The sequence below is a fragment of the Crocuta crocuta genome, unplaced genomic scaffold (assembly GCF_008692635.1).
Source record: "Crocuta crocuta isolate KB4526 unplaced genomic scaffold, BGI_CrCroc_1.0 scaffold675, whole genome shotgun sequence".
In the NCBI taxonomy this organism is placed as follows: Eukaryota; Metazoa; Chordata; class Mammalia; order Carnivora; family Hyaenidae; genus Crocuta; species Crocuta crocuta.
Window position 1 is genome coordinate 1,223,598 of NW_027528796.1, and position 14,659 is coordinate 1,238,256.

General features: G+C 66.3%; 1 protein-coding gene across 1 annotated transcript in view; it reads left to right on the forward strand.

Annotated features, from left to right (window-relative positions):
* Positions 1 to 14,659, forward strand: part of SLC19A1 (solute carrier family 19 member 1) — a 98,146-nt gene that overhangs the window by 83,091 nt on the left and 396 nt on the right. The window lies entirely within an intron of this gene.

Sequence of the window (14,659 nt, forward strand, 5' to 3'; positions counted from 1 at the left end):
CCCCACATTCCTTCCCCCCAGCACTCAGGGCTTCCCCCCCACACTCAGACCTTTCCCCACACTCGGGGCCCCCCCCCGTACTCAGGGCTGCTCCCCCCTGCACTCGGGGCCCCCCCCTGCACTCAGGCCCCCCGCAGAGCTGATGCGTGTGCATGCTGGTGGTCAGGGAGGCGCTAACACACCCTGGCCATCCACTCGGGAGCACAGCCCTGCTGCCCGGGGGTCCCGTGTGCTCTGGCTGCTCTGGGTGACGCTGGACTGAGGTCCTGCCGGGGGCGAGCTCTTGTCTGCGGAGCACAGGCTCCCAGCACCCGGAGCACCGGGTCAAAGAGGAGCAGATCCTAGAAAGTAAGTAGCGTAGAGGGCGGGCGACCCACGAAGACGCGGGAGGCAGCGACCCCGGCGGACGACGGACGGCCCCGCGTGTGCCGCCTGCTCTCAGGGGCCCCCTCCACCCGGCCCCTTCCCTCGGGGCTCCTCTGTCACCAGAGCCACACGACCTCAGTCACACGCTTGCAAATACTTCCTTCTGACCCACGCGCTCTCCTTCCGCGGCTATTTTCTCTCTTCTACACTCGTCCCTCTGGTCTCCGGAGGGTCCCCGTCACGTTTGCGTCCCCCCCCCCCGACACTTGCTTTTCACGCTGTCGACCAGGACTAGCTTTGCCGCCAGTCCGCCCGGCAAATGCNGAGTTGCGCACGCTCGTCCGCGTCCTGGAAGGTGTGCGGCAGCCACGCGGAGCTCTGTCCACGGAGTGCCCCCTGGGCCGGGCTCTGGCGAAGGACACCCTGGCCACCGATGACGAAGGGGTCCCGGCAGGCAACGCCGGCACCTTCCGTCAGCGCGCCGTCGCCTTGGGGCAAGCTCCTGGTTACACTGCCAGCAGGAGCGGGGCGGGGGGCGGGGGGAAGCCTCCTTCCCTCACGGGCGTGTGGATCCAAGTCGGCACGTGGCGCGCACAGCCCAGCCTGCGGAGTCCCGGGCCTCCGTGGCGCAGAGGGCGGTGAGGCCCAGCAGGCAGAAGACCGCTCGTTCCCTCCACGGTGGGAAAGCGTCACCTCCCGGAAGGCGCCATCCTCCACACGGTGGCCTGGAGCTCCAGGAGGCGTCCTGACCGGTCTCGTGGGAGGGAGGCGACTGGAGGCTGCGCCGGCGGGGGCGGGACGGACGCGGGCACTGGCAGACGCGGGACGGACGGACGGACGCAGGGACCGGCAGACGCGGGAACGCGTGTTCCGAACGCACGGTCACCCTCTGAACTCAGCGCGACAGACAAGCAGGCCAGCGGCTGTCCGGGTGCAGGGGCGGCAGCCCGGAACTCACTGTGTCTCGTCACGTGCGGGGTCTCTGCTTCCCCGTAGCTGCGCGGACAGCCTGCTCGCGCCATCTAACAAGCACCCCCCTTCCCACGAGAATAAGCAGGCCACCTGACCCCACGTAAGGCACATTACCGCGTGGCCAGTGTGGGCGGGCATCCCGCCATCCCGATCTGGCAGTGAGAACCCGGCCATGAGGGTCCCGCAGGCCCAGGCGGAGAGGGAGTGGGTGTGCGCTGTGTGACCCCACCCCTCCCCGAGTGTCTCAGCTGAACAGGCCCACACGACGGCGCAGACGGGCGCCCCTGCTGACCCGAGGTGCTGGGCTGGACCCTCGGGCTCGCCCACCGTCCGCGCTCTGCCCGTGGCTTCTGCCCAGCCTCCCGTCCCCTCCTCCCTGCCCGGCCCCCTCCTCCCCCTCCTCCCGGATGAAGCAGGAAATGGGAACCCAGTTCGCTTCTAAGGTCCCCGGACATGCAGCCCGCAGGAGGTGACAAAACCAGACGGACCCACCTGAAGACAGGCTGGTTTTAGGGGTGCCGGGCGCCCGCTCTCTCCACACACACCCCCACGGCCCCCACCCTCGTTCCCAGCACGGGGGGAGGCGTCCACGAGGGTGTCGGGCAGGCAGAGGTCAGCATAGGCACTGCCTCATCTCCCCGAGGCCAGCCTGGGGGCAGCGGCGGCTCTCGGACACCCCACACACGGCTGATACCCAGGCAGCAGGTGTTAGACGGATTCTCTTTGAAACAGTCTTTCTCAGGAGGGCGGTGTGCACAGGGCCCTTCTCATCCCGCAGCCACAGTGTCCCCCGGGGAAGAGCCGGGGCCCCAGCGCCTCCCGCTGCCCCCACCTGAGGCAGGCCCGGCCACAGGACAGCTTCTCAAGGTTGGGGGCCAGGAGGGGCTCCCGGGTTACAGAAGGGACCAGCGTCCACTTCCTGATTAACCCCTGCACGCCCATTCAGGGGGGCGGAGAGGACCCACTGGGTCCCCACAGCGCCCCAGCCTCAGGCCAGAACTGACCCTTCGCCTCACGGGAACCTCCCTGGTGGCGGCGGCCCCTGCCCACCCGTCTCCGCGCACAAGCTCACGTTTCTACTCCCTGTTCCCCGTGACTACACCCTGCCCACCCCGCTAGGCTCACCGGCACCCCCTGCGCCCCGCCTGACCCTGGGGTCCATGCCGACGCTCCCTCTGCGGCCCCCAGCACTCACCGAGGATGGGGCCGCCCCGTGCCCACAGCTGAACATGGATGCGGTCGAACGGCTGGTTCTCCACACCAGCCCGACCGCTCACTCTTGGGGGTGAGCTTAAAAGCTGCTGCCAAACCTGCGGGGAAGGGGCCCCCTGGCGGGGACATGGCCCCCAAGCCCCGCACACAGGGACACCGAGGTATGTGTCCACCACCGTGCTCTCCCTCCCACGCTCCGGCTCCGCCCACTTCCTGGGACCCAGGCAGGGGCTCAGTCCCGCAGCTCGCTGCCCTCCACCCAGGGTGCGCGTGAGCTCCTCCCCCACTTGGGTCCCAGTAGGAAGGGGCCTGCAGTGACAGAGAGCGGGGGCGGGGTGCTCCAGAGACGAACCCCACTGCCCACCTCCCTCCAGAGCACCACATGGCCCAAACACCCCTCCTCACTTTGTTCCCCACCCCTGACGAGGGTTTTCATGCCTCAAGCTCTTTTCAAACTGCAGCCTGTCACATGAACAGTGACTATAGCAAAGATTTTTGACTCTAGAATGGGCTGTTCAAAGCCCTGGGGTCGACCCACACCTAGAGTGGCTCCAGCACCACCCGACAGAGATGCGTGGAGATGAGCTGCAGGAAACAGCCCTGGGGCCTGACCCCCAGGACCCCTCACTGGGGTACGGCACAGCCCCTGCCTCTTCCCCCATGGCCAGCCTGCCCCTCAGGCACACCCAACACCACCTGCGTGTAAACAGTCACTTGGTAAGAACAGAAAGGAAGTCAGAAAGCCTGTGTTGCAAATCTTATTGTCACCTCGACTGTGAGGCATGGGGTCCAGAGCTGCTGCGAATCACCCCAGGAGAGCCCGGTGTGGCCGTGGGGCAGCTGGGCAGGGGAGCGGCCGGGAGCACTGGTTTCTGAGCTAAGGGCAGAGCTTCCGGGGGCCTCACACCCGTCCCCATGTGGGGACGCCCTGCCGACCTGTCCGGCTCCCCAAGGCCTGGCTTCAAAGGGCAGAAACGATCCTGCACCCCAACCCCCAGGAGTTTCCAAGGTACTCGTCCAGGGGGCAGAGGGGGCCTTGGAGAGGCGCCTGCCCCCCCACCCCCCCCGCTAAATGCTCCCTGGTGCCTCACGGCCCTCCTGCAGCCACCGTGTCTAGGAACCCAGCCGCAGCGGGCTCAGAGAGACTCGGAAGTCCCCGAGGTCACGTGGCGTGGGGGGGCAGGGCGGTAAGGGCGTGCTGATGCTGAGGGTCAGGACCGGGTCCTGCGGTGGCCTGGACACTGCCGGCCTCCTCGGCTCCTCAAAGGGCCACCCCAGCCTGGTCTTGCAGACGGGCACCTCTCGTGAGGACGGACCAGGACGGGGGCTGTGCAGGCCTCGGTGAAAGGGCCTCTGCTCCGGCCCCGGACAGGACAGGGCCTGTGTGAGACCTCCCGGCTCCTGCGCCCTCCCTCCTCCCCGGAGGGGCCTCCCTGGGAAGCCCCAGCTCGGCTCCGCCGCCTCGGCGCCCACAGGACCTGGGACCGTCCCGGCCACGCTGGGCAGGCAGCAACGGCCCAGGACTTCACGGCTGCTAAGAAAATACTTATAAAAATAATGGATTTTTTAATTTAAAAAAACCTGTATGAAGCGTCCCACCATCCAAACTTCCGCCCGGCATCTGAGCGAACTAGACGCGCTCTCTTTCCCTGTTCTTCCAGAATACTTGAGGGTCAAGAGAGATTAAACATTAAAGACAGTCTGACCCCCTTCGAAATGAAGCTTGTTGTTATTTTCTTTGGCTAAACTATTAAGTCAAGCTTCAAAAGAGGATTAACATCTGTGCAAGCTGCTGTTTTTCTCCAGGCCCCTTCTGGAGTTTTCCCACGCAGTCGCTGCGGTGAAGGGGACCGGTGCCCTACAGGGAAACGTGTCCGGGGGAGTCACGGCACGTTGGGCGTGGCTTGGAGTCCAGTGGGCAGCAGTGAGCGGGCAACGAGAACGGTCCCTTCCTGGGGACCCCTTCAGAGGCCTCAGGTCACGTCCTCACACGGGCACGGCGGCCGTGCGTGGCGTATGAAGGAAGGGAGGGTGGGCGACAGGAGGCTGTCGGGGACCCTGCCGGGGGGGAGCCCACTGCTCAGCCCTTGAAACAGGCTGGCCCTCCCCCATCCCTGTAGCCCGGTAGGGTGACCTCCCGCCTGGACGCCGTGACCCTCAGGGCAGGGCCCCAGGTCCCGAAGCAGAGGAGGCCCCTGGTAAGTATTTGCCCCATTTACACTGACCACAACTTGACCAGAGGAAGTCACCTGACAATGTGAAGGGTGGGGTCCCCAAGGCCGTCAGTGAAAGCTCCCCACCAGGGACCCACAGGGCTCAGGGCCAGCCGGGCACCGAGGGGGCGGCCCAGCACCTCACCTTCCTCCAGCGTTGCTCATCCCCCGCCCAGCCCTGTGGCTCCCCGGTCCTTACCAGCACCCCCCCACTGGTGTGTCACACATGGAAAGCCTCACAGAGCTGACGGGNGAGTGAGTCCCCTCCCCCAGGCCCGAGGAGCCCGGCCCCCACCCCCAGGCATGGCCGCTGCGGGCTGCGAGCAATGGGAGGGGAGTGTGCGCGGCTGGCCGGGTCCCCGCACACAGCCGGGGCTCAGGGGAGCGCCGCGCAAACGCCTCCTGCCGCCCTGGCCCCCAGCACGCTGGGACTTGAGAGCTGGGGCTCTGTTCTGTCTCAGACCCCCTCCCAGGCCCGCCTGACAGCCCAGATAAGCCGCTATGAATGGAATGTGCCCTCCGCCCCCAACCGGGCAGATAAATCACCTGGAAGGAAAGGGACCGGGCGCCTGCTGGACAGAACGGCCGCGCAGGTTGCGACGGTTACCGACGGCGCAGGCGGCAGGTGTGACTGCCCCACACGCCCCTGCTTGTCCGGCAGACCCCCCCCGGCCCCCGCTGCCCGGCAGCCCCGCGCGTGGGNAGTCTCCCCGTGTGGTCTCTGCCCAGAAATAAAAGCAGATTCGCCGAGGAACCAGGAGACCTGAGGCCGCGATGAGCCCTCTCCACATTCTTGGGCTTCCAGCGGCTCAGACAGCCACCCACGTTCTCCACGGCCCTTTGTAACCAGACCCGGGGTCAGCGGGAGTGACCCGCGCCGCCCTGAGCAGGCCCAGCCCCCCACCCCCACCCTGCAGCTCACACAGGCCGGGCTGGGGCAGAAGCCCAGGGCGCCCCACCTGCAACCCCCTGGGGGGCAGGGCGGCAGGTGGCCGAGGGCCCCCCAGGTGGTGGCTGACCCCCGCCCCCCACCTTAATCCGTCCAGGATGCCTGCTCTGCAGGGGGCGCGCGGACCCTTCCAGATGCTCAGACTCCCAGAGCCCTGGTGCACGCAGGGACACGGACGTGATGCCTCCTCGTGGACTCAAGCTTCTGGGCCCCCTGCCCCGGTGTGGGAGCGCGGCCAAGGCTCCCGCAGGCCCAGGGAGCCAGGCCCAGGGGTGGACGGGCCCGGGGGGCGGGGAGGGACGCGGCTGGGCTCACGCAGAGGATGCCTAGACCACGGCCCAGAGCCCCTGCTGGCGGGGAACGCAGTGGTAGGAGGAAAGGACCCCGCAGCCTCGCCATCCACAGTACCCGCCAACCACAGGCAGCCATCGAGCCACGTGCGCGAAGGGCCCGGCCCTGGAAGAGCGAGCCGCACACCCGCCTGCCCCCACCTGCTCTCAGCCACAGGCCTTCTCCGCCTCTGTGGGTCCTCCGAGGGGCCACGGAGAGGGGCGACCAGGGGAGAGGGGACCCGGGAACCCGCCTTCCTGGGACGCAGCCCTAACCAGGGAGTCAATCTGCGCACGGGTGAAGGATCAGCCCCACGTGAACGCCCTGCCCAGCGCGCTCAGCCCAGCCTCTGGTGCACACATCTCCCCTCCCAGCGAGTGCCTCCCCTCGCCCCTGCCCTCCTGCTGAGCTCTGCGCTGGGCCCTCACCTCCCGACCGCACCGCGCCTTCAGTGTGGGAGAGGCTGCTGGCCGGGAGGGACCTGAGGAAGGAGAGCTTGCAGACCCGGCCCGGGGCCATTTTCAAGGCAAGCCAGCCTTAGTCCAGAGACTTTCAGTTACAGGAAAAATGTAGAAGTTAGAGAATCCACAACGCAATACTATGCAGCCATAAAAAGGGATGTGGCCCCGGCCCACGCTACAGTGTGGAAGGACCCGGAAGGACCCGGAAAACATCACACTTGGTGAGAGAAGCTGGACGCCACAGGATGAATATCGCAGGAGTCCAGTCACACAAAACACCCACAGCGGGCAAACCCACAGACAGAAAGGCGCAGTGGTGGCTGGGCCTGGGGGAGGGGACGGGGGGGGGCTTCCCCGATGGGAATGTTCCAGAACCAGACACGTGGCGGTCACAGAACGTTGTAAATGTAGCAAACATTCCTGAATGGTTCTCTTTAAAATGCTTAATCTGGGGGTGCCTGGGTGGCTTAGTCGGTTAAGCGTCTGACTTTCGCTTAGGTCATGATCTCGCGGTTCGTGGGTTCAGGCCGCGCGTCGGGCTCTGTGCTGACTGCCAGCTCAGAGCCTGGAGCCTGTTTCAGTCTGTGACTCCCTCTCTCTCTGACCCTCCCCTGCTCACGCTGTCTCTCTCTCTCTCCTAGAAATAAATAAAACATTTAAAATAAAATAAAATGCTTAGTCTTTGGGTCCCCGGGGGGCTCTGTCGGTTTAAGCGTCTGACTCAATTCGGTTCAGATCATGATCTCACGATTTGTGGGATGGAGCCCCACGCACTGACAGTGCAGAGCCTGCTTGGGATTCTCTCTCCCCCTCTCTCTCTCTGCCCCTCCTTTGCTCATTCTCTCTCTCTCAATAAATAAAGTTTAAAAAATAAATAAAAGGGTCAGTTTTGTGCTATATGCATTTTACCCCGATAAAAAACACTGAGGAATTCTATCAGTGCCTGGCCAACGGAAGGCACAGCATGTGACTGCGTGGACATGAACATGCGTGGACGCTGCCCACCTTGTGTCGTGGAGCCTCCTGACCTCCGTCCCCATCCCGGGCCACGCTCGCTGGCCACCACCAGTGCCCAGGGGCCAAGGTCAGCCTGCCTTCCTCACTGGAAGGGCTGTCCAGCCCTTTTCGGGGGGGCTGCCCCTTCACACGGCCTCACCCCCTACCCGCCACGCAGACCCCGCACCACAGGGTGAGACGCACCCTCAAGGCGCTCGAGGAGGGACGGGTAGGGGACGGGGGACGCGGTATGAACCCGACCAGAAGTCCCCGCGGTGCTGGGCAGCAGCCCGGCCTGGGAGGCCCCAGGGCCGTGAGTCACGGAGCCTCATTAGTCAGACCTGAGCTCACCGCCAGGTGTGAGCCCGCATCCCGAGGCCTCGGATTCCTGCGGCCTCGCCCCGTACCCAGCCCCAGGCCCGGCGCTCCCCAAGTCAGCGCCCAGACGGTCTGCTGGGCGACAGAAACCGGCCGCCAGCGCCTGGCAGGGCGACCGCCAGCACGGGCCGCTGGGGTCCCGGTGAAGCAAGTGCACATCAGGAGGGCAACACGGAGGAATGTCACCTCGGGGGAAGTCAGCCCGCGGCGCACAGAAGCTTCCGCAGGCCTCTGGGAGCCTCCCGCCAGCCCGGACGGGCTGTCCCGACACGCAGGCAGACGGGTGAGGTCAGCACCGGGACGGGCGAGGGGCAAGAGGGGGCCTGCCGGGGAGGAGGCGGCGCACGGCCCACGGGCTCCNGGGCCGGGGACTCTCTGGGAAGGCTGAGCACATGCGGGGGGCAGCAGGGAGGGGATGTGACATTTGGACGCCCTGGTGAGGAGGCGGCTGAGATGAGGGGGACGCAGGCCCCCCCGGGGTCCGGGTGCGTCGGCCGCCCGGGCTGCTTGCAAACGCTCCAGAGAAGCCCTGGTTTGACACGTGCAGCGTAGGCCACAGGCATGCGCACAGCCTTCGGAAAGAGGCGCATGTGAAGGTGGGGGTGTCCTGTTCTGTCCGGGCACGGCGCCCTCACCTGGGCCAGGACGGCTCCCTCCCCCGCAGATTTCCGGTCCCGCCAGGGCTCCCAGCCAGAGCCCGGGCCCAGCAGGCCCTGCGAGTGTCCGTGGGGTGATGGGGGAGGGGCGGCAGAACCCGGGAGCCCGGCTGGACCTTATGTCCGGGAGCTCAGGTGAGGCCCGCACCGGCAGGCACCGGGCCCGTGGCCGGCCGAGCCCAGCAGACAAAGCTGGGGCCCCACGAGACCGGAGTGGAGCCCCCCACCCCCGCCCCCCGCCCACAACTGCTCCAAACACGTCCTCAAGTCGCTAAGGCAAAGGCTGGGACAGAGAGCCGTGGACCCCCCACCATTGAAAATGAAAGCCACTGCCCCGCCCTCTCTGCGTGGTCACTGGGTCCGGCCTGTGAAGGACCCTAAGAGCCTGGCTCTTCACTGTTTTCTTCAGCCGAATAGGCACCCCAGACCCTGCCTCTGCCCACCTGGTCCTCACCTGCTGTCCACAGGCTGGCCGGCCGGCCTCGGGGCCGAGGAGGCGATGGTGTGTCCCAGCCCGAGGGTCACAGACACCGCTCCCCTGAAAACACAGCCTGGGCCCTGCTCCAAAGCCACGTCAGCCTCAGCGCTTACATAGGGGCTGATGCCGTGGCCCGTGGTGCCCAGCCCGTCCCTGCACGAAGGGCTCAGCCACGGCCTGACCCTGGGCCAGCACCGCTGAAGACAAGCAGCGGAAACAACTGCTCAAGGGTCACGCCTGGGCGCACACCCGCACCGGGACGGCCCTCCCGGCTAACGGAGACGGGGGGGGGGGACCCCAAGCACCTGCACGGAGACGGGGGGAGAGGGAGGGGGGACCGCGAGCACCTGCACGGAGACGGGGGACCCCGAGCACCTGCATGGAGATGGGGGACCCCGGGCACCTGCAAGGAGATGGGGGACCCCGAGCACCTGCACAGAGATGGCCCTCCCGGCTAACGGAGACGGGGGGGGCCCGAGCACCTGCACGGAGACGGGGGACCCCAAGCACCTGCACGGAGATGGGGGACCCCGAGCACCTGCACGGAGATGGGGGACCCCGAGCACCTGCATGGAGATGGGGGACCCCGAGCACCTGCACGGAGACGGGGGGAGAGGGAGGGGGGACCCCAAGCACCTACATGGAGACAGGGGACCCCGAGCACCTGCATGGAGACGGGGGACCCCAAGCACCTGCACGGAGATGGGGGGAGAGGGAGGGGGGACCCCAAGCACCTGCACGGAGATGGGGGACCCCGAGCACCTGCACCGGGACGGCCCTCCCGGCTAACGGAGACGGGGGACCGGGAGCACGTGTGAGGGCCAGACGGAGGGCCCTGCGCACGGTGGAACTCCCCAGCACAGACTTAACTCGAGCGCTGAATCCTGACCCTAGAACGGGCGGCCGGCCTCCTTTCCACCCTTCCCCACCTGCTCCTGCCCTCAGTGCCATTAGGGCGAAAACCAAACAAAACCAAGTTCCCATCTGGCCCAGCTCCGCCCTTCAGGGTGCAGGAAGAGCCCTTCGTGCCCTACATCTGTCTGCAAAAGCACGAGACCTGTAGTCACCTGGGGAGCACAGGGTCCGCCAGCCCCCACGGCCGCCCCGCTGAGCCCTCTGGGATCCGCGTCTCTGTCCTGGCACCAGGCCGGAAGGAGGACTCGCCCCGGGGACCTCAGGCTTCAGGAACAGGGGCGGCCTGAGTGGCCCTGGGTGCGCCAGGCCTTGCCAGGCCCGACCCCCAGGGCATGGCACCCCTCCCCTCTCTCCAGGAGGCACCAAAGCTCGGAAGGCACTGGCGGAGCCCTAGGAGCTCAAGTGCAGCTGAGGAACCACGGGGTCACAGGGCCAGGGTCACACACCCAGGCAGCAGACCGTGGATAAAGGCGTGTGGGCCAGAAGGGACACATTTTAAACCCTTCCCAAGTGATAGTGAAGCCAAGAGCCTCCAACCTCAGCCTCTGGCCTCTGCAGAAAGTTCTGGGTTTGTATTCCTGTCGTTGCTTCAACCAGCAGGGAGCCCCTGCCCATGACCCTCAGAGACTCTCCGAACTGCTCAGCACCTGATTCCCCGCCGGCGCTGGCCGCCTCCGCCTGGAGGCCCCGGTGACCCAGGGCTTCCCTCAGACCTTCTGGAGGAGCCTGGTGCTGCCCGAGGCAACCGAATGGACGGTCTGAGGCGGGAAGGGGGACAGACAGCCTTGGCAAGGTCAGGCCTGGTCTACAGACCACAGAGACAAACAGTTTCCGTGAGCATCCGCCCCCACGGAATCTTCCAGAGGGAGCTGGACACTCGTGGCACCTGCTCTTCCAAACTGCAGGTGGAAACCACAAGCATCTGGCCACAGCCCCCCTGCTCTCAATTCAGGGGCCCGGTCCACACTGCGGGCCAGGTGTCAGAGGCCAGCCATGGAGACGGGGCTCACCTCTGCCACCGTCACCCCGTGTTCTCACAGCTCAGGACACGGAGGCCACTCCCCTCATGGGAGGTGACAGTCTGCAAGGGACCTCAGGCCAGCTCTGGGCCAGCCCCAGGCCACCCCCAGGATGGTTGCCCGGCGTCCGCCAGCTCACACAGGACAGGGCCGGGCCACGCCCCCCAGCCACCTCACTGCAATCACGGAGAGGGACCCTCTGTCCGCCCCCACAGCCTGAGCGCCATCCTTTGGGGGGCAGGGCTGGCCATGGCGCCAGGGCCTCCCCACAGCAGGCCCAGGGGACATGGATCTGCCCCCACGTGCTCTTCAGGAGCCCTGTGAACGCTGTAAGGGGTTAGTTATGCTACTACACACACCAGTCCAGGCAACTGGCCCCCTGGGGGCAGTCCCTCCAGGGCCCCATCACTGTCCCCGGCCTAGGTCCCTGCGCGGACGGCCGCTGGGCCCGTGGCCTGCAGACCTGCTGGGAACCTGCTCCTCTTCCATTCCAGCCTCGCTCACACTGTTCCGCCATAGATTCCCAATCAAAATGCTGACTGAGACCGTCTGGGGGAGCTGGGCGTGGCCAGCCACTGCCCGTGGGGACAACGCCACACAGCCTGGTCCCAACATGGCGCCAAGGAGACGGCCACCCCTCGGGAGCGTGGAGCCAGTGGGGAGGCCCCTTCCTGCGGCGTGTCCACAGCACATCTGGGCCAAGACGACGCTGCTCGTCCAGAAAGGAGGGTCCTCTGTCCGGCCTGACGTGTTAATGTTTGACCAAGTCCAGGATCATTAACTCAGTGCTAACCTGGGTGACTCAGGGGCCACGGAGGGGCGGGGGAGGAGATGTCGGTGCCGCGAGGCAGCCAGCGCTGACCTGGGCCGACCCCGCAGAGACAGGGACTCAGCGGTCGACTGTCCTGACGGAAGTGGAAAGTCCACTCGGCCACCCAGCCCGGCCAAGGCAGGTGGTCCAGTGTCTGCGGGACTGGCCCCCGGGGTCCCACGGCTGGAGGCTCCTGTGTCCTTCGCTCGTTCCCGCAGGCACAGGGGTGACAGAAGCCCTCACAGCCACCCTCACCCAGCAAGGGGCACTCAGGGGCCTGGTAACCCCAAGACAAAAGCAGCCGTTCTCACCCCGGCACCTTCAGGGACCAGTTTCCAGACTGGGTTTGCTCTGGGGGGGCGAGGAAACAGTAGCACTGCCGGTGGGCCATCAGAAAGGACACCTAAAACTCCTAGGAAGTTCTAGAAACTTCCCGAAAGTTCCTGAAACTTCTAGAAAGTGCCTGGTGGGCTCCGGGAGGCTCCCCACAGGACAGCCATGGGCACCTGCACCCGGCCAGCAGAGAGCCTGTGAATGGTCCTGCGCCCTTGAACAGAGCCCTGTGTGAGTGTGTGTGAGCACACGTGTGGCCGTGTGGGGGACAGGTGTGCGAGTATGCTGGGGTGGGAGGGGCGGAGCACCTCCCCCAAATGGGACGAGCCTCAGGAACGCAGGGAGCGACCGTACAAGTGGAATGACGAGCGGCTGGGCACAGACACCCCCGCGCACGCAGCAGTGAGAGCCTTGGAAATTCCAGAGGCGCGGTCACCCTGAGCGGGCCGGCGCTCCCCGAGGCCTGCGGGAGACGTTTATCTGCGCGGCACAAGCAGGTCCCCGAGCCTGGCGAGCCGAGAAGACCAGCAGCCTGCTTCCTGGGAGCTGGCGGGAGGGAGGGTGTCCGTGAGGAAGGCGCCACGCGTATGTGGCCCGTCACCTGGGAGCCGAGACGCAGCTGCAGCCCGTTCTCACCCCGGCAGGCCCACGGGAGGGGGGGATGGTTCCCCAGCAGACAGCAGGGTCGGCCAAGTCCAGGGGACTCTGGCTTCTCATTCCAGGCAATTTCCGAATTTGCAGCCCGCTAACTATTCCCACCTCTGAGCAGTGAGGGGGTCTGGCGGACACAGAGCCGGAGCCCTGGCTCAAACACCCCCGGCGCCCCGGAGCGGTACCAACCGCCTCGCGGCCGAAAGGTGGGTGGAGAGGGCAGGTGCCCAGCAGAGTCCCAGGCNCCCCACGAAGGCCCCAGACAGACAGACGGCTGTCAGACGGAGGGCTACTCGTCCCTCCACGGACGACACGGCCCTGCAGCGGGCGGTGCAGACACTCGCCCAGCACCGACTCAGCAGCCCTGCCTCCTGGCCCGGCCGCTGTCACGTCCTGGCGTCTGGTGCACAGACCTCGACGCCACCAGGGTCCTGGCCCCACGCGCTTGAGCCCGGACCGCAGGGGCCCTTTGCAAGGGGCACCGAGCACAGAGCACTTGGCGTAAAACTTCAGTGAGGACGAAACAAGGGCTACAGACACTGCCCGGGACAAAGTCCAGTCTTGCCCGGAGCCTGCGTGTCCGTCTGTCCCCGGGTTGCTTGGAGGGGGCTGAGCCGCAGACGCACGGGCACCCCCGAACCCGGTACAGGGCAGGAACCAGCATGGACGCCACTGGGGCCCATGGGTCTCGCAGGGTGGGGGACGCAGGTGATGAAGTGGGGACGGCCCATCACGGAAGCGCCTCCCACCCTTCCCGGGGAGAGGCAGGACTGCACGGGGCCCGGCCGAAATCGGGCCACAGGAGCAGGGCCCACGCGAGGCCACGCCCGGCTTCCGGCTGAGGCTCCCCCCAGTTCCACGGTCCCGGGAGCCATGGCCCCTTCCGTGGTCCCGCCCCTCGGTCTCCCGGTGGCCAGCCTGAGGGCAGCCTGTCTCCTCCATGCCACACCCCACCGCTGGCCCCAGAAGGTTCCAGAGAGCAGCAGGAGTGGACCCCGGGGAATGCCATCCCTGCCAGCCTAATCCTGCTGCTGGGATACTCGCGGGGTAGAAACGACACGGTGCAGGGTTAATGTCTAGACAGCACAACCTTTCCCTTCCTTCCTAGATATCACTGGGCCCTGAACCACCCGGCGTCAGGAGCCGAGACAGGAAAGGAAGGAGGGAGACGCTGCGGCACCCTGTGGGGACACCCTGCGCGGACACCCCTGTGGCGCGAGGGCCATCACTGCCTGCCCCTGGGCACAGGGGGGCTGAGGCCCCGCATCTTCATTAGCGATGAAAGAACCCTGAGGTCGCGCACCCAGCCCCCCTCACACTCGCAGGAAGTGGTCCCTGTGGGCCAGGCATGGGGACCCGCTCTGTTCTGTGAACGCACCAGCGGAGCTCGGCATCCACCGGCCCCCACCATGGCCTCCTGCCCCCAGAGCTCCAGGGGACCGGGGTTCTCGGCACGCGGCTGCCCCAGAACCGTGCCGTGTGCATCCACCTCCATCTTCCTCCAGAAGCTGGTTCTTACTTCTCTGCACTCACGGGAGCATCTCCACCAGGTGGTTGAGTCAGAACCACCTGCGCCCAGCCCGCCGGCCACACAGCAGATTAAATGGCCCGGATCTGAGAACCGGCCACGGTCAGCACCTGCTCCCAGGAGGGCCTGGGGGTGTCTGCGGGGGGCAGTGGGTATCTCACCTCGTCTTCTGGGCTCCTGGGCTGTGCAGGGGTTAGGTGCCGGCTGCAACCCTGTCTGACTTGCATGATGTTACAAAATGAAATTGTCTGAGTCATGAAAGCTGCATGGTCCAATCAGGTCCCTTCCTTAAGGCGGTGAGGGCTCTGGGGGCACCCCCCTTCTTGACCAGCCAGACCAGGTCCCTTCCCTAATGCAGGTGGGTGAGGACTCGGGGCGGGGGGGGGGGTCA